At 44.7% G+C, this 26,866-nt stretch overlaps 2 long non-coding RNA genes across 10 annotated transcripts in view; one reads left to right on the top strand and one right to left on the bottom strand.

The window, feature by feature from the left end:
- The window catches only part of LOC109494857, a 121,470-nt gene extending 96,572 nt beyond the window's left edge, over positions 1-24,898 (top strand). For 3 of the 9 annotated variants that reach the window (XR_006590415.1, XR_006590414.1, XR_006590407.1), the window contains 3 exons: positions 8,415-8,695; positions 8,870-9,062; positions 9,451-11,938. This is a non-coding gene — a long non-coding RNA (uncharacterized LOC109494857). Of the gene's footprint in view, positions 1-8,414; positions 8,696-8,869; positions 9,063-9,450; positions 11,939-23,594 lie in introns of those variants that run through there. The other 6 variants (XR_006590409.1, XR_006590413.1, XR_006590410.1 and 3 more) reach the window with 6 other exon arrangements.
- LOC109494856 lies at positions 15,760-25,008 on the bottom strand. Its single transcript, XR_002149958.3, has 3 exons — positions 24,871-25,008; positions 21,452-21,646; positions 15,760-17,870 (listed from the first exon to the last, which is right to left on the bottom strand). It is a non-coding gene; the product is annotated as an uncharacterized LOC109494856 (long non-coding RNA).
- Positions 25,009-26,866: the final 1,858 nt, after the last annotated feature.

Below are 26,866 nucleotides of genomic sequence, written 5' to 3'. Positions count from 1 at the left end.
CAAATTCAACAATAAAAATAAAAAACTTGTGGGGTGCAGTAAAAGCAATAGTAAGAGGGGATGTTTATTGCAATCAATGCTTACATTAAAAAAGAAGAGGGGCACCTGGGTGGCTCAGTTGATTGAGTGTTGGACTCTTGATTTTGGCTCAGGTCATGATCCCAGGGTTGTGGGATTGAGCCCCGTGTCGGGCTCCACACTGAGCATGGAGCCTGCTTAAGATTTTCCTCTCCCTCTCCCTCTGCTCCTCTCCATGTGCTCTCTCTCTCTCTAAAAATTAAAAAAAATAAGAAGAAGAAATAAATAAAGAAGAAAGTTATCAAATAAAAAGGTAACTTTACACCTCAAGGAGCTAGAAAAAGAAGAGTGAACTAAGTCCCAAATTAGCACAAGGAAGGAAGATTTTGGCTACCATGAAGTACAATGGAAGGGAACATTGTAGAGTAGTGAGGTAGGAAGTGTTGGGCAGGAGCAGGCCTATATTGGGTAAGGTAATCAAGGATGACCTCACAGAGGAGCTGCTGTTTGAACTGAGACTTGACAGATGGGGAGGAGCCTGCCATGACAGAAAAAAAAACAGCAAATGGCAAGACCCAGAGGCAGAAACAAGCCTGGCATGGTGGAGGACATTAAAGAATGTGCAGCTAGGAATAAGGGGGGGGGGCTTTCTAGGGAAGAAGCTGAGGGGACGTCAATCACACAGGGTCATAAGACGATGTTATGGAGTTTGCATTTCATAATGCAAGAAAGGGGGCAAGTGACAGGAAATAAATTGAAGCTCTTCACTACTTTCCCCCTTATCACCCTAGTTTGCATTACTGCCTCCTTTGCTCTGTCACTTTCATGTCCAGTAGCTTCAACCAAATGTTCTCCCTCATACACAGGTTTCTCTGTTTCTGCAGTGTACCTGCCCCTCCCCCTTTGACCCTGTTCATTTATTTACCTTCTGAATGTCTTCTCTTTGGCATCCAATTTCCCAATATGGTGTTTTCTCTACTCTGCAGACTTGCAATCTAATGAGGAAGGAAGGTTTGAATGGTTCTGGACCTCATTCTGACAATTGGCAATTGTCGAATGCCACACCAGTTGTCTAGTTGGAGGAGACTGACCAATTGAACCCATGTCTTCCTTTTCTCATGAATGTCATTCATTACGTTGGACTTTCCCTTGAGCCTTTCAGGGAAAGAGATGAGCCTATGAGTGAGGAGGAGCAAGAAGGAAGAATGGAAAGATTAGGAGCTGTTGAGGCCTGGGATAGTTTAGAGAGAAGAGTAAATGTCAACCAGATATGCCCTCGCCTGACCTCTGGGCTGAGAGAAGTTATCTCCAGCCACTGAGTATATTTCTCTTTCCGTCCTCAACAGGATCTTCTTCTTTCTGACTTTGTCTGTGGATTTGAGAAAAAAAAACAACAACCATTTAGGAACTTAAAATGTAAACTCACTTAGGGTAGAGAAAGTCTGGTTATCCTCTGATTAAAGAATAAAAATAATGGTGTCCTTTCTCTCCCTACACACACACACACACACACACACACACACACACACACACACACACACAATTTGTCAACAGCTGGTCAGAATTGGTTGCTGGATTCCACTCCGCTATAGGTCAGGTAGATTCTATCTTTTTACTGGAGTGGAATGTGACTCCTCTGGGGTTCTTACTTTACTTTTTCATCTTTTCTTTCTTTCTTTTTTAAATAAAATAAATTATAGGAGTAATGCAGCAAGTTACAGCAACGAATGATTGGAGTCTTAGAGGACAAGAAGGAAGGTGGATCTGGGCTTCTTGCCTAGAAAACGTACATGCCTTTTATCTTAGAAAGAAAGAGTTGACACTTAATTTCAGGTTTCTATAGCAAGGAGGATAATATGAGCCTCAGATTTTTCCAGATTCTCTTGAGGAAGACGGCTCAGGGTGGTTTCTGAGGATACCTTAGATACTCAAGCTTACTTGTTCACCTATTGTGATGGTTGGAGAAGCTTCTTATATTCCTGCTGAGGAATTAGGCCAAGTTAAGCAAGATCCCCATACAGATGACTTCAGAGAGTCAAGAACGAATATATCCTTTGCTCTTCAAAACGTGATTTGAGAACCAGACAAATATTATGTAATCATTAAGAATTTATTGATCACCCACTCACCATTGGATCCATACCAGACAGACAGGATCTCTAACAGTAATATCTAGTTGAGGAATGGAGGCACATCTTTGTTGTATTAGGATTCCTTTCATCTCAAATGATGGAAAACCTAATCCTGACTAAAACAAAAATAATAATATTAATAATAAATTGCTGATATGTATGAGTGAAAAACCCAGGATTAGGGTTGTGTGTTATTAGTTAGTTGTTAATGAATGATAACTCACCTCAACCTATAGTAGCTTAGCACAACTACTTATTTAGCTCAAAATCTGTGGATCGGCAATCAAAGCTGGGTTCAGTTGGATGGTTATTCCAGTCTCCTGGGCTCCCTCATTCAATTCAGTCTCCACTGGGCTGTTAGTTGTGGATGGGCTTCTGACGGTTGGCTGGGCTGCTTGGCTGTCCTCCACAACATCTCTCACCTCCTAACAGACTAGCCCAGGCTTAGCTGCATGGTGGCAGGATTCTGAGATAGAGTGATAGCACACACCATCACTTCTGCTGCATCGCGTTGGCTGAAGCAAGTCACGAGACCAGCTGGATTCCAGGGGTAGGAAAAAATCTCCACCTCTTGACGCTCTCAGTAAGAGAATGTGCAAAACAACAAAAGGTTTGGATGCAGAGAAGTGTAGAATCTTGTTTATATTTTTCCCCAATCCATCTCATTAAGGCTGGCTTTAGGTAAGGTTGTCCTGGGGCCTTGAGCAATGTCATCATTCTACTCTGTTGACTTCAGCCTCAGGCTCCACCGTAGCTGCAGCAGTTCTAGGCTCCCACATTCAACTCTAGTGGAAAAGAACAGCCCATCTGATCACTTACCGCATCTCAGTCTTATCTGCGCATATAACTAAACCAATCTGTGTGGCCAGTGCATTGCACTGCATTGATTGACCCAGTCCTGGTCACGTGTTCCATCCTTGTGCTGGGAATGGAGCGCCATGGAACATGTAATAAAGCCTTCAAAATTGGTGGCTCTTGCTCGAAGGAATAACGGGTGCTGCAGGTGATAGTCATGAGGGTGAAATGAGAACAGACATCCATAACACGCCCATCACGGAACACGACACATTTGCTGAGGCTCCATTTGCTGGTTATGTAGGATAATGCAGTAGGTTAGAAGTTCAACGCATCCACATCTGAATCCAGATCTTCAGATACCAAACCCTACATTTTGGCTTGAATTATTTTTCTCCTCAACACAGGGCATAATTCTACCTGATACAAGGGTTAGACGGTCCTGCCTGGAGGGGCTTTTACTTTGTAATAGAAACATCACCCTGATGGCAGCTTTGGCTTTTCGCGATCATCTTCTACATGTTGTGGGATCAATACACTTTCAAACACTTGCCCATTCACCAAGGCATTATCTCCCCAAACTTCTTTGTCCCTGCTTATATTTGTCAACTTTACAATCCTTTTATTACCAGCAAAAGCTTTGGGAAGCAACAAATAAAAGCAGGGATTATAAAAGGATTCTTATTAAAGCATTCTTTCTTTGAGCACAGAGTACAATGGCCTCCGTTCTCCCCTTGTGAAAAGATGTGTTTTCTTGTTTAATTAGAACAGACCTCTATTCCATTAGAAGAGGACAAGTAGGGCAGCAGGATTGAGACTCCAGGCCCCAATGGAAAAAAAGGGGGGGTATTTATTTCAGCTCCAGCCAACTTTAAAAGCATATTGTAACTTTGTGAAATAGTCTATCATATTTGGGATGAATGAATACATGTAAAGCACCACATCCCTGCCACATAATTGGTCATAGTCCCCACTTTTTGTTGTTGGTTTTGTTTTTGTTGTTGTTGTTCCTTTGCAATTAGAGCTTGTGTTGGAGAAATGCAAAGCCAAGTGCATCAATTAGGGTCCTAGCAGGAAACAGATGGTACACTCAATTTGGATAATTCTAGGGGAGCTTAGTAAAGGAATTATTTTCAAAGATGGGAGCAGGGTTAAAGGAAACCACAAGGGACAGTGCTGTACCCCAGAGTTAGCAGTGTGGGGAATTGTCTCACTTAGAGCAGGGGTTGGCAAACTACAGCCATGGGCCAAATCTGGCCCACGACCTGTTAATGAGAATAAAGCTTTATTGAACATGCCTATTGTCTGCAACTGCCTTTGCAGTTCAGAGGCAGAGTTGAATATTGTATCAGATCGCTTCTCTGCCTTTTGGCTAAGATCAAGTGAATATTGCATCAGAGACTGTTTGGCCTCTAACACCTAAAATATTTACTTTGGCCCCTTACAGAAAAATGTTACATCAGGGCTGGGACAATGCGTGGACCCAAGCATCACAACTGCCTTAACTTTTGCAACTAGCCTCCCTAACTTGCCTTAGTCTCAGCCTGATTTGCTGATCTTGGGTGCAGAGAGTAGTTATATGGAGAGAGCTGCCTGGCAGGAGCTGTGGCTTTCTAGAGACAGATGTAACCAATACATGGCAACTGTACAGATGAGGAGATGGTGGACAAACCATACAACCTGCCTCCAAATCCTCAAATGGCCTCATTCACTTGGAAGGCACAGGACCAGGGAGCCAGTTGATCGGGTCCATAAAGATCAGCTTCCTGGGGAACAGGGTAGTTTGAAGAAAGGTGCAGAGCATCCTCGGGGGCAGACCTGAGGACAGGCAAGAAGAGAGGTAAGTGGGAGAACTTGTTCCAAATCCTAAGGGCCCCCAGCAATCGTTCAGCCCAAAGAAACTGCATTAGCAACACATCAAGTTGTTTCGATATACACAATTGTTTTGAAATATACAATATACAAAATTTTGATTTGTAAAGTATATCTCAGTAAAGCAAGAAGAAAAAAAAAGACACTGCATTAAAAATTGGAAGGGATGTTTGCTGGCTTATTTATTCAAACACTTATTTTACTCTTCCAAAACAGGAAACCCATCCCAGTTCTGAGTTATATAAAGACAGGGTGAACCTTTCCTTCCCCATCCACACATCACATGTATCATGAAGTGGCCATTCTGTGATTGTGCACTTAAAGTCTGTTTTCCCCACTGTGGGCTCTACCATTCACCAATCTATTCCCATACCCAGTCCAGTGCCTACTATAGAGCAGTAGTTCAACAAATGTGTGTTGAATAAGTTCACTGAAGACAGAATACGTGAAATACTTTGCACCTAAAGATGACAGTATGTCTACGGGATGAAGGGTATATGGGCAAAAAGGAAACATGAAAAGTAGTAATGTGGAGATCCTCTTATCAGAAGCAATTGGGACAAACAGGTAAAGCTGAAATTTGGAATGATTAAAAAAACACATTGCTTAAATATGTAACTTTTTTTTTTTTTTGAGCCGCATGTCAGGCTCCACACTGAGAGTGCCAAGCCTGCTTACAATTCTCTCTCTCTCCCCCTCTCTGCCCCTCCCCCACTCGCGCGCGCGCGCGCGCGCACACACACACAGACTCTCTCTCTCTCTCTCTCTCTCTCTCTCTCTCAAAATAAATAAATTAGAAAAAAAAAAGAAATGATACATGGAGAATCTTTAGGAACAAGAAAACTTGAGAAATGTCTATTTCCTGCCTTAGTTCCTCAGTTTCTCCTTTCTCTTCCCTCTTCATTTTTCTAAACTCTCCCTGAAGGAAGGGATGAGGGTTTTAGGGTCAGGTGTGGGGCTGAAGAAACTATTTCTGCCTGTCCTATATCCTCTATCCCCAGCCATATCAGGTGATAGGCCAGTAGAAGCCGGAGTGAATGCTGATCACTCAAGGTCATCTCAAGGCCATCTCCAGTAGTTGTTATGAGAACTCCTGAAAAGCATCTCTCTGGGGGACTTGTCTAAGTCTCTTCAGGAAAGGCTCTGTGGTATCCAGCAATGCTGATTCTTCTCGAACTTCTACCTGCACCTGTATCACCAAGGGATCTTGTGAACTGCAGATTGTGATTCTTTAGTTCTAAAGGGGGGGCCCAAGATTCTATACTTCTGAAAAGCTTTCAGGTGATAACAAAGCTGCCTGTCTTTGGACCGTGCTTTGAGTAGTGAGATTCCGGGGTGGGGTGGGGGGTGGAAATGAGGATACAGGGCCATGAACTTCAGTAACAATCTTGGATCTACTACCGGGGGAATTGCAAAGCTTGGGCAAAATGCTTATCTTTTCCAAAACTCCATTTCCTCATCTATAAAGCAGCAACAATAATCATACCACCCCCATGATGTTGTTGCAAGACTTAAATGAGATCACATACGTGAAAAACTTTGTTAACCAGAAAGCCCTGCTTTATGAGTAGCTCTTCCGACTGAAAGCACCAGGCTCTCTCTTTCTCAACCAGAAGAGAAGCACTAACTCTAGCCCAGGTACACATATGTGTGGGCAGGGAGCTTGATGGGAGGGTTGGGGGTGGCCCCAAAGCTAAGGAAAGTTGGTATAAATGGTTGGCGTGAAGGCATCTTAACCAAATAGAACCTGTTAAACCAGGCCACAAGCAGTGAGACCCCACTTCTTCTTACGGGATGCGGTGATAAAGAAATTACATAGTTATTTGAGAGGAACATAAATAAAGATTAATAGGTTAATGAGTTATTTTCCTTTCATTACTACACTATTGTACTTTATTATAATTGCTTTGCACTCATTTAATTAAATTTGAACCGGGGCCAACACAAGATAATTTGTTTTCCCTGTACTGAACAATGAGTATGCAGATTGGATGTACTGAAGCAGTAATCAGCCCTCTGTTTGCAACACTTTCCTACTCTGAGTAGACATTATAATTGATAATTTGATTGTTGCAGCACTCTGTGCAATATATTTTAAAGCAACATTAACATAATGGAAATTATGTTGTGAGCTTAATCTCAGCTTTTCACTGAGCGGCTATCTGGCTCCTCGGTAAAAACCAGTGAGGGTCTGACAGCAGCAGATCTTCGCCTGTCTCCGTCTCTTTCTTTCTCTTTCTCTCTCTCCCTGCCTCTCTCCCTCCTTTCTTTCTTTCTTTCTTTCCATTCTCTTCTTTCCTGCTCCTTCCTCCCTCCTTTTCATCCTTCTTGTTCCCACACTTTTTCAATTTCCTCTTCCTTTCTTTTCCTTCCGTCCCTCCTCCCATAACCACATCCACTTTCTTCGCTTGCTAGCTTCTCTGGATCCACCGAAGAAGGCTGAAGGATGACACAGGGAGAGCTGAAGGCCGAGAGCAACCACTCCCCAGCTGCATTTCCTAATTTTGACACCCATCCACATCTGGGGCATTTGGGAAAAGCCTTTCCCAGAAACAACCGAATGAGAAATTATTCAAGGTGGTCGGCCCGACAGCCGGCTGTATACTCTGTGCTGTTGATACATGTAATGGATTGATTCACATGGTGGTCGTGCACTCTTTGAGGGCATCGCTGCAAATTTTGGCAGATGTGGGGGAAAAGCCGCTGACATTTCCTTTGTCTAAAATCCATTCTTCCCTCGGAGCTGCAAACACTTTCTTGAAAAGATGCAGCATTTACTCTTCTGCATACATTCTGGGAACTCCTTCTCTCTCCGGCCCAAGGGCTTCCTGTCCCACAATGGAAACTAGGTGTGACATTTTGTTTAATAATCCCGGGCCAGAGAGCTTGAGCACAGGTGGGGAAGCCCTGTGTCCAGGTGACTTCTGTTGAGTTTTCATGACTCTGTAAATATTTGTTTCTGTGTTTGTTCTGGGAGGAAAAACACCTGTGAGTGGTTGGAAACGACCGTGTTGGTTTTGGAAGAGCCTCGGGAGGGGATTCTGAGAGTTCTTTGTCCTCCTCCAAACTGTCCGGGCCCTGATTTGTTACAAAAACCAAATTTTTTTGAAGGAAAGCCTGCTCTTAAATCTCCTTGCTCTTTCTAGGGCCTGTGCAGCCACACTCTGGTCTCCTATTATATTTTCAAACTCCCGGTCAGTGTGGAGGCAAAATGCCACAACCCAGAGCGTGTTCCTTTGGTGTGGGCAGCTTTGCAGAGAAGGCAGATGTATCTCTGGAATGCAGTCACTGACTCCGGGGAACACTTGAGTGTCAGCAGTGACTCTGAGTGTCTTGCGTGGGTTTCCCCCCCCCCCCCCTTCTCTTTCTGTGTTTTTATTTTGCATAGAAACTTGCACTAGAATTTGATTTATTCACACACCAATTACCCAGTTCAGAAGCAGCACTTCTAAATTCGATTTTCCACTCATGGGCTCCTTATCTGGTCCGGGAGGGCATCTTATATATAGCTTCTCATTTGCCTCAGACGGACTTCTCTCAGCTGGGTTTACTGTTCTAATTATTACTATTATTTTTTTAATGCTTATTGTTTTACAGAAAAGGGGCCAAAGACTGGTGTTTTGACATTCCAGCCCATTAAAAGGAAGAAGAAGGAAAAAGAATGAAGAGAAAACTCCAATCTGCCTGCATGGAGTGTGCTTCCTCTTGTTCAGATGCCGTGTTTACGTTGAGATGCCCACAGCTGGGATGTGGTCCCAGCCTACAGACACAATCCTGGCTTCTTGCATCAGCCCCCCCCACGGTCCCCAGCCTCCAGGGACATTGCTAAGGAAGCCTGCTCCCAAACAAGGACCCGCAGGCGGATTCATGGAGCGCAGGTATCGGTCTTGAGGTGTCGGGCAGTTTCCCGCTTTGAGAAACCAGGGCGGAGAGGCTCTCTCTCCAGGTCCTGGCCACGGATTCCTGGCATCTGCAGCCTATACAGACATCATCACACTTTAGGATATTCGGCTTGGCTCCTCGATTTGTATCTATCATAATTTGGTTTCTAGGACTAGGATTCAAGTGCAAGTGACTTCTTTGGAGATGATCCCGGCGCACACCAGGAGGGGAATGAGGAATTGAGACGAGGCAGAAGGACGATCAATGAACGATGTGTCATCAAGCCAGCGGGCAGTTGGGGAACTCCAGAAGCCACTGCAGAACGAGCACCACGGAGTTATGCCACCGAGGAAGAGGAAGCAGGTGGCTATTTATACAGATGCTCTTGTCAATCACTGGCTGAGGGTTATTCCTTGGGTGGTGGTGGGCTGGCGGGGGGCGGGGAGGCATTGATTCTCTGGGATGTGTGCCCAGCTGCACACGGAGGCGGGACAGGCTCTGGGTGCCCGAGAAGGATCTCAGGTGAGATGCAGATGACGGCAATTGGCAGGTGGGCCATTGCAATGCACACGAGACACTAGGCTAAAGCTCCAGAGGATGGCAGGGTGCGTCCTGGCAGCCTCTGCTGGAGCTTTGCCCGCTAGCCTCTGCCTAGGTCGTACGGTAGTCCCCCCGATCTCTCCGCACTCGCTTTCGGAGCTACCTGTGGCCAACTGCGGTTCAGAAGCAGACGGTGCTCCTTTTGACGCAGATTCGGAAGGTCGGTGGTGATGCTGCATCGGGTCACGTGCCCAGGTCATTCTCCTCACTGCGTCTTGTCACCTAGGGATTTCATTGTCTCACATCATGGCAAGACACAGAAAGGTGAGTGCAGTGAAAGAGGATATTTTGAGATGGAGAGAGAGACCACATCCCCATCACTTTTATGACGGTAAATTGTTAGAATTATCCTACCTTATAATTAGTTATTGTTGTGAATCCCTTACTGTGCCTAATTTGTGAATCACACTCTGTCATAGATATATAGGTACAGGAAGAAAACACAGGATATTTGCAGTCTGGTACTATCTTTGGTTTCAGGCATCCATTGAGGGGCCTGGAACGTACCCCCCACACGTAAGGGGGGACTCCTGTGCCTACAACGACAAAGATGTGTGCTGAGCTCGTGCATCTGTGTTCCGTAGTGCCCGCCTGGACACGAACATTTATCATCCATTCAGCCCTCTCGGTGGATGTAATGCTAAGCACACCGCGAGGTCAGCCCCCTCAGTCTTTACGACAACGCCACGGGTAGGTACCGTTATCTACACCTCATACATGAGGAAGGGAAGGCACTGGGGTGTTGAGCAACTCGCTGAAATGGTAGCATCAGGGTATTCAAACTTACAGCCTGGCACCCGAGACCTTCCCTTGGGGTGCTGTGCTGGACTGCCCCTCACAACTTTCCAGTTCGAATCTGGAAGCTCTGGAGACCACGGCTCCCCCAACTATCACCGCCATTTATTGACTCCATCACCTGCGTCCCATCCTCCAGTTCACGGTCTTACTTTCGTTCCGTTGTGCCGACTTCCTCGCTGGGGCTGAGTGGTATGCGTTGTTCGCCCCATCCTAGAGCTCAGGAGAGTGAGGTTCAGAGAAGTGAACTTGCACAGCTGGTGGGTGAAGAGTCAGGGTTCAGACAGAGGCACGTGCACACCAGACCCCCCAAGCCATGGCTCCAAGATGCGTTTTTCACCCGGCGCCACCGCAGCAGGGAGCAAGCAAGGAAGGAAGGACATCCAAGAGAGTAGCACCCCCTGACTTGCCTCAGAGCAGGCAGAGGGGTCAAGGGCCAGGCAAGAAAGGAAGGTCATTAAGGAAATCACGGACCCTCCCCCCACCCCCCCCATCACGGATGTGACATAATGAGGTGAGGTGGTTGCTATTTCCTAACCAACTTTGATAATATCCAAAGTGCTTTATAATCTACTTCCCTTTCACCTGGTACACTGGCCAGACTACCTTGATGCAGTGGAGCCTGCCAGGCTGTCAGAAGCCACCCCTCCAATACTTTTTTGAAAACCCTTCCATCAGCCCCCTGAGACTAACAACACAGCCCCACGGTGTCCCACAAGTTGGACTCTGGGGGTTGCGTGCATGTGCACGAGGACAACAGCCATACCCTGCCCAGGGCGCGTGGGGGTGCTGGAACAAGTGGGAGAAGGAGGGCTAGCCCGGGTTCCACCAAAAGACATGCTGGGCACTCAGGGTGGTGCTTATGGAGGAGCTTCCTTATCTCTTACCTTTCCTTCCCTAGCACCTTCTCCCCTTTTCTTCTCCCTTTGTCTCTTGCTTCTTTTATTTCCTTTCTGGAAAAGGAAGCCCCGTGTGGTAGAACAAGCACTGTCCAGGAAATCCAGAGACCTGGCTGTATAGTCAGCAAAAAATGAAAGATGCCTTGTTCCAGGGCGGCAGTCCCAGCCCTGGGTTTCTGTCGCCGACCAGCCAAATAGCCGCCTTCTTCTCTCTAGATTTCAGCCCCCAAATTGTAACCACAGGACAGATGCATTAGATCAGGGCTTCAGGCTTTTTGAAAAGATAAAGTTTATTTACAACTGTTTACAATTACAGTAAAACCTTGGTTTGTCAGCATAGTTCGTTCTGGAGACTTGCTTGAAATCCAAAGCACTTGCCTATCAAAGCGAATTTCAAGAACCGTTGGCTCAGTTATGATCCTGTGACGTTCGGTGCCACCTACTACTCGTATTACAAGACACTGCTAGTTTATCAAGTTAAAATTGATTGGAAATGTTTGCTCGTCTTGAGGAATGCTCGCAGAACAAGGTACCCGCAATACAATGTTTTACTGTATTTTTGAGCCTATACTTTGCAGATAGTAGATTTTACATTAAAAAAAAAAATTTCAAGACTATTGGCCTTCCTTGAAAAAAATAGGTCCGGTCACACGGGACCTACAGTCTTCATGCTAGTTGTCTGTTGGCACTGAGTTCCTTTGCCTCTTCTAGATGGAGCATGCGTTCACCACCCAGAGCTCACAGTCACTTGGTCTTACCCCCACCCTGCTCCTGGGTTTGTTAGAGGCTGGGGAAAAGACAGAACCCACAGGCACCTTAGAAGCTCCTAAAAATGCATATGGATAGAGGATTTCTTTTTTTTTTTTATTTTAATGTTTATTTTTGAGACAATGCGAGAGACAGAGTGTAAGCAGTGGAGGGACAGACAGAGGGAGACACAGACTCTGAAGCGGGCTCCAGGCTCCGAGCTGTCAGCCCAGAGCCAGATGCGGGGCTCGAACTCACAAACCGAGCCGTGAGATCGTGACCCGAGCCGAAGCCAGACGCTTAACCGACTGAGCCACTCAGGAGCCCCCGGACTGAGGATTTCTAAGCCTTGCCTTCTCTGTGTGAGAAAGCCTGAAAACAAGGCGAAACAAAAAGCCAGCCCAACCTGACACTGAGTGCAGCCAGTGGCAGAAACGCCATGTCCTGCACACACCATTTTCAAGGTGTCTTCACACATGGGAGCTCCGGGATTCTCCCACCCGGGGAGGCACAGGTGCCAGGTTCCTGCTCAGCACATTGCAAGATGAGGAACCTGAGCTGCAGGGAGGGGAGGTGACGCGCCCACAGTCACAATGCTGCCATTGTCAAGGGCTGAATCAAACTCGGGTTTGCTCCCTCCTGCCCGGTGCTCCTTCCCCTCTACCAGGAAGTCTCTCCGTCTCAATTTGAATACTAGCTGTTTCCCCACTACATTGTCCATTTGGTTCCTCTAACAGCTTGGCAGGTGTGCTGGGCAGCTGCTACTAAACCCATTTCAACAGATGAGGAAACTGTGGTGGTGTGGCCTGTTGGCATAAAAGCAAAGCAAGAAATTTTCCCTGGCATAACTGGAGGGAGAATGGGAGGGGTGAGTCTCACTCTCTCCCCTCCCCCTCCCCTCTCTCCCCCCCTCTCTCTGGGTGGGGGAAAGGGGGACCCTATTACACTCCCCCCGCCTCCTCTTTTTCTTCTTAAGAGAGAAAAAAAAAGGGGCAGAGAAAAGGAAAGATTAAAAAGTACCAAACACCAATCGTACTCACTTTGCAAATTTGGAAACAGCAGTCCTGGATTCTTTTCTCTTTTTCTTCCCTCCCTTCCTTCTTTTCTTTTTACTATGAAAACAAAGAATTATCTAATGGCATTTGAGCTTTTCAAGACACTGCATGGATTTCTCGGTGGTTCTTACCCAAATACATAAAAGGCAGAGTGGGATGCTGAGTTGTACTTCCCAAGTTAGGATACTGAATCAGTCATGGAACTAACAAGCACAGTTTCACACACTGGCTTAGAAACGACAGTCAGAGGGAACCCCAGATTTCAGAGCGAACCAAGCTAAGTCTCTCAGAATTGCTGTTCTGGTTTGGGGAACATCTACAATGTGCCAGGTATCTCCTGGGTACTTTATAGACAAAACCTTTAAATCCACAAAATATTCCTAGGAGGGCATTTGTTATCTGCATTTCCCTACTGAGGAATCGGAGGTGGGCCAAAAATGTCTAGAATGCTGCCCAAGGTCATCCCACAAGCCTGGGTCTGACTTTAAAACCCACATTCCCTCTACCACACTGAGTTTGCAATAGAAAAAAAAATGCACCCCCTCCACCAATATTCCTGTGAGTCAGGGTCTTTCCTTAATCCATTTATCCCCAGTGACTCTTTCTGTGTGTTTGGGGGGTTCCTACAAATCCTTTGGGGGTTGTCTGAAGGATAGATCATGTTTGGGCTACTTTGCCATCAAATAAACTTCAACAATATAATCAAAATCCTAAATAGTAGCCAATAGTGTACTGGAGTCAGCTCTCAGTTCTCCACTCATCTTAGGCTGTCACTTTTAATGTCCCTTTGGAAGGGATAAAGCCAGTTTAAACTAAGTAACGAACATTCAGGAAGCAAAACACCCATGCCACACCCTTGACATGGTGTACTAGGGAGGAGGGAGTAAACATTAACCAGAAAGCAAATACGGAAACATCAGAGAGGTGGTGCATGGAGCAAAAAGCAAGCAAAGTCGGGTAACAGTAGCTAAGCTCATGGACTTGGAAATCAGCCAAAGTCTGGGTTCAAATCCCTCCTTTGATACTTACTAGCTGCCTGGTATTAGGCAAATTACTTAACTGGTTTTAGCCTTCATTTTCTCTGTAAATCTGGGGTGATAATAATACGTTCCTCTGAGTCTTGTTATATAGATTAAATGTTATAATGTATAGAGCATGTTTGGGAGAGTGCCTGGCATTATTATTATGGGCTCAATCAATGATAGCTGTTATTATATACAATCAAACTGCAATTAACCTATTTTCAGACTCTCTCCTCTCAAATTTCGTCACTGTGCTCATATTTCAAGAAAAAGGTCACATCGGAGGTTTTTTTTTTATTATTATTATGCTATTCTTTTTACATTTCTGGAGCATGTTCTGTGGTCACTACAGATTCGAGCTAAATTGCCCACAATGTGAATATTCGCCATAGCAAGAAGAGTGGCTCCTCTATGAAAAGCAGGTGAGACTGTAAGCACAGAAGAAAGAGAGTGATATGTCCATTGGACTCAACCTGTGGAAGAGAGCAGGTGGGTAGGAAGCCAACAGGTTTTGGGAAATATATGCAGAATGGAACTTTGGGGAGAATGCCAACTGTCTCTCCACCCACGCCCCAGTCCTGGGTGGGGGCACCCCGGTCAATTGATATCACGCAGAAATGGAAACTGGCAGGGACTGGAAAAGAGCGGCCAGAAGACGTAGAGAAAATAAGCCCCTAGTTCATCAGAGGCAGGATGAAAGCTGACGCCACTCCTTCCTGAAAAGAGAAAATGAGGGTATCCGATAGAACGGTGCTTGGTATCTGCAATCAATGCAGCGATTCTGGCCGGGCACAAAAGTCTACTGTGCCATTTTGGATGCCCTATTATGAAAAGGATACTGTGCCATTAGTGAGGCCCCGTGCAGTACAGCCCAAGTGACCGGGGGGCACAAAGATCCACGGATATTTTAAAGGGGAAGTGGAAACAGACTGGCACTCTCCAGGAAACGAGACACAGAGAGGTGGGAATTCACAGAGGGACATGGCATCTGGAAGTGAAGACAGAATAAAAGCTAAAAAGGATATTGGAGTTCATTCGTCTGTCTCCCTGCCTATCTTCTGCTTCCTCTGAACCTAGGTTAAGGCAGGATGGTCCAAAAGACCATTTATTTATTAATGAGGGCACTTAAAAAAATACTAAGCATTTACCCGGGAACCAAACAGAGCACAGACAGGAGAATAATGAGTTGTGGAATCAGGGTAAGAAATGCCTACAATGGGGCGCCTGGGTGGCTCAGCTGGTTGAGTGTCTCAGTCTTGACTTTAGCTCAGGTCGGGGTCTCGCGGTTCGTGGGATCAGGCCCCGAGTTGGGTTCCACTCTGACAGTGCAGAGCCCACTTGGGATTCTCTCTCTCCCCCTCTTTCCCATCCTCCACTTGTTCTTTCTCTCTCTCTCAAAATAAATAAACATTTTTTTAAAAAGTGCCTACAACAACCGTTCCAATGACTTTGGAATAGCGTCAAATAGCTGGAGAAAAGGAGAAGGGAAACCAAGAGATACTGAGCAATTGATATGCTTCAGAACTGGCTCTGAAGTCAAACGCCTCAACCGTCACTCATTAGCTGTGGAACTTTGGGCAAGTCCCTCAACCTCTCTGAGCCTCAGGAACAACGTAAGCCCCGACTTCATTGTGTTTTTGTGAACATAAGAAATAACAATGTGTATGAAACACCTAGAATAGTGCCCACCATGGAATGGGCCCCCACAAGGTGGTGGGCATTGTTGCCGTTATGATCGGTGTCGTTCATGTAGCGCGCCGGGGAGAAGGGCCATGTTTTACACGTGAGGAAATCCCGGCTCAGAGAGGTTAGATAATTTGCCCAAGGTTGCACAGGCAGTAAATAGTGGAACTTGTACTTGACCCCTGGTTTGTCTGACATACTCCCTCCCCATCCCGCCCCATGGCAACTGACAAAAAGGAAGACAAAATCCTTGCTTCATCTATGCTTAATCCACGCTTCCTTCATAGATAATACATTTTCTAGGAACCTAACTCATTAGCACATACTTATATGGTTTCTACAGCTCTGAGGCCTCCGCAGGCCTCGGTGAAAACCTGACTTATATTTGGGGATCCTGGGAAATGGACGTCCCCAGAAGCCAAGATAAGTAGAGCAATGGAGACTGCATGCGTTACAAATGGATAAAAATAGCATTTGAGACGATGGTTTGGAGAGAGAGGGGTCAGTTATTTGGCAAGTGACTACAGAGCATCTCTGAAGACTGGTAAAGCTTCTGTGCACACGGCCATGTTGCCTCCTTCAGCAAGTTTACTGTCCTTCTGGGACCTCTCTTCCTCCTTCTTTCTTGCTTCCCAGCTCAGAGCCTAGGTTTTGTTGAGGACAGTCTAGCTCTAACAATGGATTGTGTCTGGCCTCAAGCAATCTGGACAACCCATTCTCCTTTGCCAGTGATAGGCCATGGATGGGTGTGTGTCCCAGTTTTAGCCAGGAGATGTAAGCAAATGTCTGCAGGAAACTCCTAGGCTCTCTTGCTCTGGCAAGAGGGGGTATGTGAGAAGAACCTTTCTTGGTTCCTGCTTGGTATGCTGGGTATGAAGATGTGATGCCTGGAGCCACAGCAGCTGTCCTGCAGCCATGAGGGGAGACATTGCTGACACATTGAGAATGGCAGATCAGGAAGAAAGAATGAGCCTAAGTTCTCAGTGACATCATTAAACTGCTGTGCCAATCCTGGAACCACTTGTTTCCATATACCTTGCTCTGTCAGTAAACTAAAGGTTTTTGTTGCCTTCCCATTGCTAGTTGGCATTTCTATTACCAGACCAATAAAATGAGACTACCCCGGAATGGGACCAGGTTATGTGTGTTTTAAATATTCCCAAATCACCCTAATAAGGTTAGGGTTCAGAACCACTTTTCTATCCCCTGAAAAGCTTAAGCATCGTGAGACGTGTTCCAGCTATTCAGAAGAGGAAAAGACTTCTTTCTGGGCGGATTAGCAGTGAAAACATTTGGGAGAAGGTAGCATTTGGTCTGACCTGGGTGGGATGGGTAGGGTCTGAGCCTATGAGGATAAAAGAAACTGGTACCCGAGGGAGCAAAGCCCTGAGGAGCACAGGCTGTATATGGGGATGCTCAAGTAGCTCACCTTGGCTGCATCACAAGGCATGAAAAGTAGGCGATGAGGCTGGAGAGATGGTTTGGGGCTGGACTGGGTATTGGGTGGTGGTTTAATGCCATGCTAAGGACTTGGCGCCCAAGACTGAGCTAGTTGCTAGAGATGATGAAAGAGAAGTTTAAGACCCAGCCTGGTCCCTGAAATGTTTCCAGAGTAGTGGGGATGTCAAGGGTTACTCGTGACACTCTCAGGAAAACAAATGTGCCATATATAATTAAGCTCCCCAGGTGCCAGCACAGAGAGAAATAGCCTTAGGATGTCAGAGTCGGGAGAGAATGGCGTGGGGTAGAACAGGATCGCGAAGCTGTAGGATGCTAGAGGCGGGTGGATACCTATTGGCACAGTGTCTCACTTTCTAAATGATACTGGAATGCTGTCTATGCCACTCCTGGGAAGTGAGCCCTTGGACTCTGTCTAACCTCTTCTGGCACAAAGACTTCACTGGTTAGAATCTATTATTAGACAGTTTCAATGATCATCCAGTTTTTTATTACATCATACCAGAATCAATCTTTTTAAAGCTTTAGCCCACTGACCCTTGTTTTACTCTACTAGTCTAGGGTGAGATGAGTTGAATTATTGGTTCTACTACTCTGTAATGTTAATGCATTCAGCCCCTTCCCACAGTCTCATAGTGAATAAAGTATACTTTCCTGACCCCTGACTTTGAGATGGCTTGATTCGAGCAATTGGGATGTTGGTGGATGTAATGCCAGCAGAGGCTCTTAATGTATGTGTCCATTTGGGAAAGCACTTTTGTACTCTTCAATCACGATGAGGAAAATATTCCCAGGGGCACCTACTGATTTCCGAAGAAAAAGAAACACATGGGACGAAACTGACCCCAACCATGACCTTGATCCAAGCACAGCAGAAACATCATCGGATCAAAGTCCAGCTCACCTGTAGAGCTGCAAGAAGTAAACAGATGTGGTTAATAAGCACTCATGTGGCAACGGCTGACTAAGACATACGGCGACAAAGAACAGGTTTGCTCCCTTCACACCAGAATGCTCTTCAAATAGATGGAGGTCACTATTATTCCCCCCCAAATATTATCATTTTGTTCTCATATATCCCAGTGCCGATAACCATTTCTTGTGTGGCGTGCGTTCCAAACCTTCCTGAATGTAATTGCTCACTCTTTCACCCAGAACTGAGCACACGGTGCTCCAGATGTAATGTGCTCCTTGCAGAACCTATTAGGATTATCACTGCCCTTCAACTGAAAATAATACTTTATTACCACACGTAAAATTGCTTTAAATAAAAAAAAAAAACCAAAAACTTCTGTTGTTGGATCATATGGAGCTTTGGGTTGATTAACCCTCTGACCTTTTCTGAGTCAATCACTGTCAGTCTGGCTCTCTGAACCTATACTTACACAGTTGATGTTTTTTTTGGATGTATTTAATATACAGATTCTATTACTCTTAAATTGTATATGGCTGTTCCTGACCTAACAACCTGGCCTGTCAATACAATTTGAATCCTTATTCTGTCATCAAACATATCAACTGTTCCTTTCCTACTTAGGCCATCCATAAATTTGGTAAGTATGCCTGCTATGTCCTCCTCCAAATCATCACAAGAACAAATATTAAACACAACAGTGGTAAAAACAAGAACCTAATGGCATATCTCTAGAGACTTCCAGGATGAATATGAGTAGGTTGGTTGAAATTGAGTAACAAATCCCTTTTCAACTATATCGTCATCCTGTCTGTGTTTTGACATGTTGTCCACAAGAATGTTATGAGTGACATGGCCTTGCTTATAACAGTATATATCAGTGAAGTAACTTTATCAAAAATGGAAATTGGTTGGAACAGCAGGATCTGCTCTTGGAGAACTGATAAGGGGTCTTAGTAATTAGTTCTTTCTTTTCTGTGTGCTTATCAACATTGTTTAATAATTTGTACCATCTAACTTTCAGGAAGCAACATTGGAATAATATCTCCAGTCTGGCGAATGTATCTTTAAAAATTTTTATGAAATTTATCATTGATGAGTAGTGTAATTTGGTACAATGTAATCCATGATGATGTGTCTTATCAGGACACTTCCCCTGGACTTGACCCCATCTTTCTCACTGTCTTGCGGACCAGAGGCATTGTGCACCACACCAAATCCAACCTGGCCTTGCCAGCAGTTGGATAGCCCCAACCTAGACATGTACTGCTCCTATATGAAGCCAGGCTCCTACAGCTTGTGCACATGCTGAGCTGCCCCTTCGGCAGTAGCTCCAGATTCAGGACTATCAGGCATTTCCTCTCCCCACCCCCCACATTATGCACATCCATCTCCCGCCCCAGGACCTTCCTATTGTCATTAAAGTGCAAGACCACCATGACCACCATGACCCCCAAGACCCCCACTAGGCACTTTCTTTCCTCCTTGCAGAGGGATGGTGTGGAGACAAGGCAGTTTCCCATGGTCTCCAAGAAGACATCCAGTAAGACACAGCAATCATCTTGACAGGAAGTAATGCACTTCCCTGTATGACTTCTCTCCTTTGCTGCCTCCTAAGTTTTTGCCACAAGCTTTGCTTTCTAGGTTAGCCAAAGCTCTCAGCCCCCTGCCTGTGTCCCCTTAGCACTCACTTCCTCTATCTGCTGACGACTTCCTACCACCAGCACTTTCTCCTGCATCTCAGCCTACACGTAGGGAAGGCTGGATGCACTGGAGAACCGATGCCCCAGAGGGCAGAGGAAAAACCCTTCTGATTCCTCCCTCTTTGGGTGGGACGACTCTGAAACACATTCTACCCCGTGTCTCAGAGGTCCCCCGTGGGACTGAGCCCCAGATGCCTGCAGTGCTAACCACTGACCTGTGTCTTATTGATTCCCTTTCCCTCCTTGTCTCATTTCCTCACTCCTGTTCTGGTGCTTCTTGGAATCACCTCCCAAATAAGTGATTTCCACTGAAATCCTTGACTCTGGATCTGCTTCTTGGGAGACCCAACCTGAGGCACTAGGATACCTGAGACCTTCTCCCATGATAAGAACCCCTTCCCTATCAAGGTTTCCCATTCTGATGGAAGAGTGGCAAGGGTGTGCACTAGCCAGATAGGTCTTTATTTTTTTCCTATATTCTTGTACGCTATTTCTAAGTAAAATTTAAAGACGTAAATCATCAATGTTAACAGAATAGTGTGTTACCAGAGTGTTGCAGCTTGTTATCTGCAACATTATGTTAGTAGATCTCCCTTTTGCATTTCATTTCTGTCAAAATGTTATTTCAATGATTTGAATAGGTAATAAATGGGAACATGGTAAAAAAAAATATGTGCAGAAGGATGGATAGTGAAAGCAAGTCTCTCTCCCCCATCTTAAGTCTACTCATCTGTTACTAGCTTCTTATGTATCTTTCCAGAAACGTTCTATGCATTAACAGTCACACGCACTCACGTTCGTGCACACACGCTCACACACAGGTACACATGCCTAACTTCCTATAGGACAGGTGGAATCCTGAATTCCACAGGTGGATTCTTCTGAATGTTGCTTTCTCATGTGAGAGTAAATCTTGGTGGTCATCTCGTGTCAGTAAACCCAGACTTGCCCTATTCCTTTAATAGTGGGGCTAGTTTTCCAGTGTATGCATCAGTTTCAATGCCTTTTAAGGAATCTTACTCCTTTAACATCACCTAGACCCTAACATGATCTAAAACCTTGAAATAACTCTTTTATTTGCTCACAATTCTACAATCTAAACTGGGCCCACCTGGGTAATACTTCTGGTCTTGCCTGTGGTTGTCCCTGTGGATGCGTCCATCTTGGCAGGTGGATTTGGGGCTGGGATGGCTGGGTCCCTTGCTGTCATTCCATGCCATTTCAGGGTCTCTCTCTTTCCTCAAGAGCTCTCATGGCCTCTCTACATGGTCACTCCAGCAAGGGAGGGAGACTGGGCTTTTTATGTGGCTCTTCAGGGCTCTGGAAGCTGTCAGCCTTCTTAATGCTTAGGCCAGAAACTGGCCTGTCTTCACCTCTGCTGCATTCTATTGGTTGGACCACATCATGGACCCAGCCATGATTCAAGGACAAGGGACTTCACAAGGGTGCAGACATAGGGAAATGTGGTTCATTGGGGGTCACAAATCTGAAACTACAAGGGACTTCAGGGGAAACTAACTAGTTAGGGGATCAGGGATCCCAACAGATGTACATCCCTTTGATGGGATTTGTGACATTTTGTTTGAAAATGTGATTATAATTTTTAACAATGGCAGCACATCCGTAATTCACATCATGGAATTGTAAGAGGATTTAGAGAGATCACCCGAAACTTCTCCTTCATTTGGCCAATGAAAGATCTGAAAATCTGAAAGGTTAACTAACAGTCAAAAGAATGACAGCATTTCCCTGACTCGTGGTCCCTGAGCCAGCCCCAATTCTTTATCCCCCTCCTTATCTTTCATGCCCTCCATGAAGTTCCCCTCTGTAGGCTTCTGCCCATTCAATCCCTGGTTTAACAAACATGTATTGAGTACCTGCTATGTTCTGGGCACTGTTCCAGAAGGTCATTAGTTCAGAGATGTAGTAATTCTAGCCCAACGTAAGTGGTGTGCTGGAGCTGGCTCGAACCATCACATGAGACCTGCTTGTGCACATCTTCAACAACTGGTTTGGTGACATCATGTTGGTAGCTTGAAATTGGCCGTGCTGGGAATATCTGTAGCACAAAACTTGAGAAACACTACAATTCAGGACTTTTTTTTCTCCCCAAAGAGTTGCTTGTTAAACATTTACCAGCACACCCTGGATTTAGTCTTAAACCACATTCTCTTTTAGGCTAAGAAGGGTTTCTTTACCACAGTCCATGCTGACCTACAGGTCTCTGTCTTGTCATTCACTGATTCACCCAATCAGTAAATAGTAATTGATCAACTACCATGTTATAGGCCCTGCATCAAGAAGGTGACCTCTGCTCTTTACCAGATAATTGTCTGCAGGCAGGAAAGTGGGCCTGGTGTTGCTAGATTTGCTTTAGTAACAGAACTTGGTAATCCAGATTTATACATAGCATTGCCCAAATTTTGAATGTAAGCAACCAATTGCAAAAATTTACAACTTGTGTCTGGGCCAAATTAAGCATGTCTTTAGGTTATATTTGTTAGGAGGGCCACTAGCCTATAACTTCTATTCTTTTATTATTATTATTATTATTATTATTATTAATTATTTTATTTTAGAGTGAGAGAGAGCACACGAGTGGGTGAGAGGGGCAGAGGGAGAGAGAGAATCTTAAGCAGGCTTCACACTCAGTATGGAGCCCAACGTAGGGCTTGATCCCACGACCCAGAGATCATGACCTGAGTCGAAATCAAGAGTCAGTTGCTCAACCAAATGAACCACCCAAGTGACCCTGCAACCTCTATTCTAATCCTCACAAAAGTGTGTGACATCAAGGCCCTAGGCTCTCCACCCCGCCATGCCCATTGGTCTCGCTGTAGTTAAACCACCTGGAAATCCAGGCATATGGAGGGCACTCCACCCTCTCCCCTGTGTTTAAAACAAGATCCTTTGCTTACAGGTCTGTGTGGCTGCCAGCTAATAACCATTTCTTCAGGTTCACGTTTCATTCTCTACTCAGCTACACTGGCCTTCTTTTAGATGTTTGAAGAGCCCATGCTGCCTTCTACCACAGGGCCTTTGTACCTGCTGTCTCCTCCTCCTGGAACACTGCACTTTCACTTCAACACAAAGACTATTTTCTCAAGGAATCTCTGTTCTTCTAGACAAGCTCAAGTCCCTATAATTTATCTACCATTATGACCAGAGTTTGACCTTTTGTAGCATTGTGATGGCCACAAGAATGCACTTCTTAGATCTTTTTGTGGAGGGGAGTCTAATTGACTGATAACCCCAGCTGCTCTGCCCTGACCACCACCATACTTCCCAAGGGCTGCCCCTAGCCCATCACTGAGCATGGCAAGCACTCTCAGGCAGTTCTGTTCTTCAGAACATGAGACTCTTCTGATGGGTAACTTTGGCGTGGCCTGGATTCCCTGGGAACCACCCCACAGAGCAAGACCACTGTCTCTCTCCACCCCAGACCTGCTTCACCATCTGAAGACTGGCTCCCCCAGTCTTCTCCAGCCTCCTCCCTATTCTCACTCACAAATAAATCTCCTGCATGTTTAGTCCTGTCCTACTGGCTGCTTCTTGAGGGACCTAAACTAGTGTAAGCATCTATTATGGGGATAAATTTAGATTTATAAGTGCAATTACTTGATGCTTGCTTACCTCCCAGACTCAACTGTGAAAGCAAGGGTTAGTTCAGAGATATGTTTGTCTTTGGCTGACTGTTAAATCCCAGCCCTTCCCACAGGGCCTGGCACACAGTGGGTATTCAGTAAACACTTGCCAATTTGACAAAATAATGAAACCATTGAAAATACAGTGAGTGTTGAAAAGTAAACGTCTGGTTAAATGTAACGTATGCTTGCCCTAACTATAGGCTATACTGATTTCAACACAGAAACTGGAATTGGGGAGTGTCCGCTGGAGAATAAGTTAAATAAACATAAGACAAATTCAGCTAGTCCAAGTAGTCCGTGCAGTGATTTCAGAATGTCGAATGGGATGGCATTTCGATGTACTTACTGAAGGAACCTCTGCTTTCTCTCCAAGGCATGATAGTTTGGTAATGGAGAAGACACTAGAAGAGTCAATTCAAATACTGTCCAAGATGGACAACCTCAGAAGTGGCACACAATGACAGCAGGTGACAAAGGACTTTTCAGAGCTGACTAGGTTGAACTCTACAATGACCTGGCTTAGCATCTTTGGCAAGTCACTTTCTCTCTCCAGATTTTGATGTTCCCATCTGTACCATGAGGGGATGGCGTTGGGAGCCCTGCAGCAGTTCTAGCTTGGGCAAACTCTGGATTCTAAGTGGAGTGGACAGACATCTACCAAAGTGCCCGGTACTTAGGAGGCTTTCAATAAATCTTGCTTGAATGCATTAATGAAAACATGAATGGAGGATACCTCCTCTCTCCCCTGGGTACACAAGGTTTGGGGGCCCCAATCTGTGCTAGCAGGGGAGGCAGGAAGCAGCTGTTTACCTTTGAGGGAGCGGCTGGGTGATGTGCCTGTGCAAACAGCCATTTACCCAGGTGTCAAGAGGAGGGACAGAGAGAGAACACACATTTATTCCTTTCCTCATGGTAATGATCCAGAAACCCCAACCTGCCTCTCTGCATTTTTCCAGGCAGTGCTGGAGTGGGGGCCTGTTGTTTTCTGACCAGGCTTGGGGCCAAGCAAGACTCCCTCCCTCGTTATTCCCACTTGTACTCCAAGTCACTCCCTTCCCAGTAACTGTCCGGGGTAAATATCGGCACCCAAAGTTATCTTATTATTGGACGTTGTTTTCTGCTTGCTGTCTGTATCCTCTCACTGGAATAGAAACACCTTGAGAGTAGGTCATTTGTCTTGTTCATTGCCTTATCTCCATAGCTGGAGGGGTGTCTTGGATGTGGTGGGCCTGCTCAATAAGTAGATGTTGACTGACTGATGGACAGGTGAGCTGTGCCCCAAACCTGGTCTGGTGACATCACCAGCCTGGAATTACCACCATTAACGTCACCTCGTTGGGTACGTCAGCATCCTTGAGTCAATCATGGCAGTCATTCTCATAGTGTCTATCTTACCTCCTACTCGTTCATACTCAGTGTATTTCTCTAAGTGAGGTCTCCTCTGTAATTTAAATAAATGTATCTAAACTCTACATTGTATGTCATGACTATAAATGGAAACCAATATCACTTCCCATAAGGAGAAAGTAATCATAAATATGAGGACAATGGTCATAAACCTTAGTGCCAAGGGGATGGCGAATGGAACACTATTTCAACGTGTTTCATCCTTTGTAAAACTAGGCATTGTATTGTATGCATTTACCAACCTTATTTTGATACAGGGTCCATAGGCTTCATCAAACCTTGTAAGGAGTTTATGTCCTCTTCCTTAAGAGCCATGGAGAAGACATACCAAGGTGCAGTCTGCCAATGGTCTAAGTCTGAGGTCTTTCTTTTTCTAAAAAGGAAAATCCAGTCATGGTAGGATGGTGTGAAAGACGTGTTAGCACTGAGCTGAGACCCTCCATGACGTAAGAAGGACTAAAAGAAGACAGAAAGGGAAAGGGCTTTTTAAGTGTAATTTAGTGTCTGAGTGCCACATTAAGTCATCTTAGTTTCCTTGGGTGAAGGTAGGGTCTTCAGAAATAATTAAATTGCACAAAATTATTTAGGTTTAAATTTAATCGCACACAAATTATTTAGGGTTAAATTCCAAACCCATTATTTTGGATCAATTTATCAGTTCATATCACTAAATATTTGTTGTATGACTATGACTATTATTGACAAAGCTGTGCAATAAGTTCACGTACTAAAGAGCTTCTGAGTAATTGGCAAAAAATGGCTATGTAATCATGATATCAATATATATATATTATATATATACGTATATATATGTATATATATATGTATGTATAATATATATAATATATATAATATAAAATATTATATAATTATATATAATATATTATATATATTATATATAACTATATATTATATAATATATAATTATATATATATTATATAATATATATATTATAAAATTTAATTTCTCCCATGGTAGGTGAATCCCAAGATGCCATAAGATTGATGAGAATGTAACTTAGTCCAGTGTTGGATGGCGGGGCTGAGAAAGGATTCCTAAACTTTGAGCCAAATCCTAAAGGATAGGCCCTCTGTCTATTATTCAAAATTGCCTGGTCATGAGAACTCTCCCTGGGACTTGTTAAAATAAAGATTCCTGGACTCTATTTCAGACCAGCTAGACCAGAATCTCCAGTAGAAGGACCCAGAAATCTTTAAAAAAAAAAAAGTACCCCAGGTGATTCTTATCATTAGACAAATTTGGAAGCCAACGTGCTACCTAAGTCAGTGGCTTGCAAAGTTGCCTGTGCATTGGTAGCCTGTCAATATATAGATACTGGGCTTATCTAATCAGATTCTCTGATTACAATGGCATGGCCATTTTAAAATGCTCCTAAGATAACTTTTGTGCTCACCATATCTTGAGGATCACTGAGCCTGGTTGGAGATGGGTGGTGTAGAGGTTTTGGTGTGGATAATGAATATCCCAGGCAGAGGGAAGAGCGTAAATAAATACTACCTGGTGTAGTATTTGGGAATCTACAAGTACCAGAGCACACAGAGAGATCACAGTAAGAGATGCCGTGGCAAGGAACTTGGAATTTCTCCTATAGGTCAGTGCTTCTCACTGATAGATGTGTGTATGTGGTTGGAGATGCACCCATCCGAATCACCTTTAGAACCTGATAAGATGAAGTGTTAGAAGCAGAAGTCTATGAAGTAAGAAGAGCACTAGGATATTTTGTTCTGGTAACTCCACTAGCTTTAGAGTGAGTTTTAAAAATTATTGAAAAAGGTGCGTGGCTGGCTCAGTTGGTAAAGCATGTGACTCTTGATCTCAGGGTTACACGTTTGAGCCTCATGTTTGGGTATAGAAACAACTTAAAAATAAAAAATTCTTGAAGTATAGCATGCTTGCAGAAAAATGCAGGAATATAAATTTAAAGCTTGACGAATTAACACAAAGTCAATACCCAACCACCAGCCAGATGACGAGGTAGAATGCTACCATCAACTCAGATGCTCCACTTGTTTTCCCTACCAGTTGTTACCCTTGCTTCATCCCCGACGTTAACCACTGTTCTCGTGTCTAACATCATAGGTTAGTTTTCTTTACTTTTTGAGCTTAATATAAATGGAATCAGGCAGTATAAACTTCTTTGGGTCTGGATTTTTCCATTCCACATCATGTTTGTGAAACTTGTCTGTGATGTTACACGTAGAAGTACTTTATATTTT

Source organism: Felis catus, chromosome E2, assembly GCF_018350175.1.
Source record: "Felis catus isolate Fca126 chromosome E2, F.catus_Fca126_mat1.0, whole genome shotgun sequence".
NCBI classification, from domain to species: domain Eukaryota; kingdom Metazoa; phylum Chordata; class Mammalia; order Carnivora; family Felidae; genus Felis; species Felis catus.
This window is presented reverse-complemented; position numbering and strand designations above follow the sequence as displayed.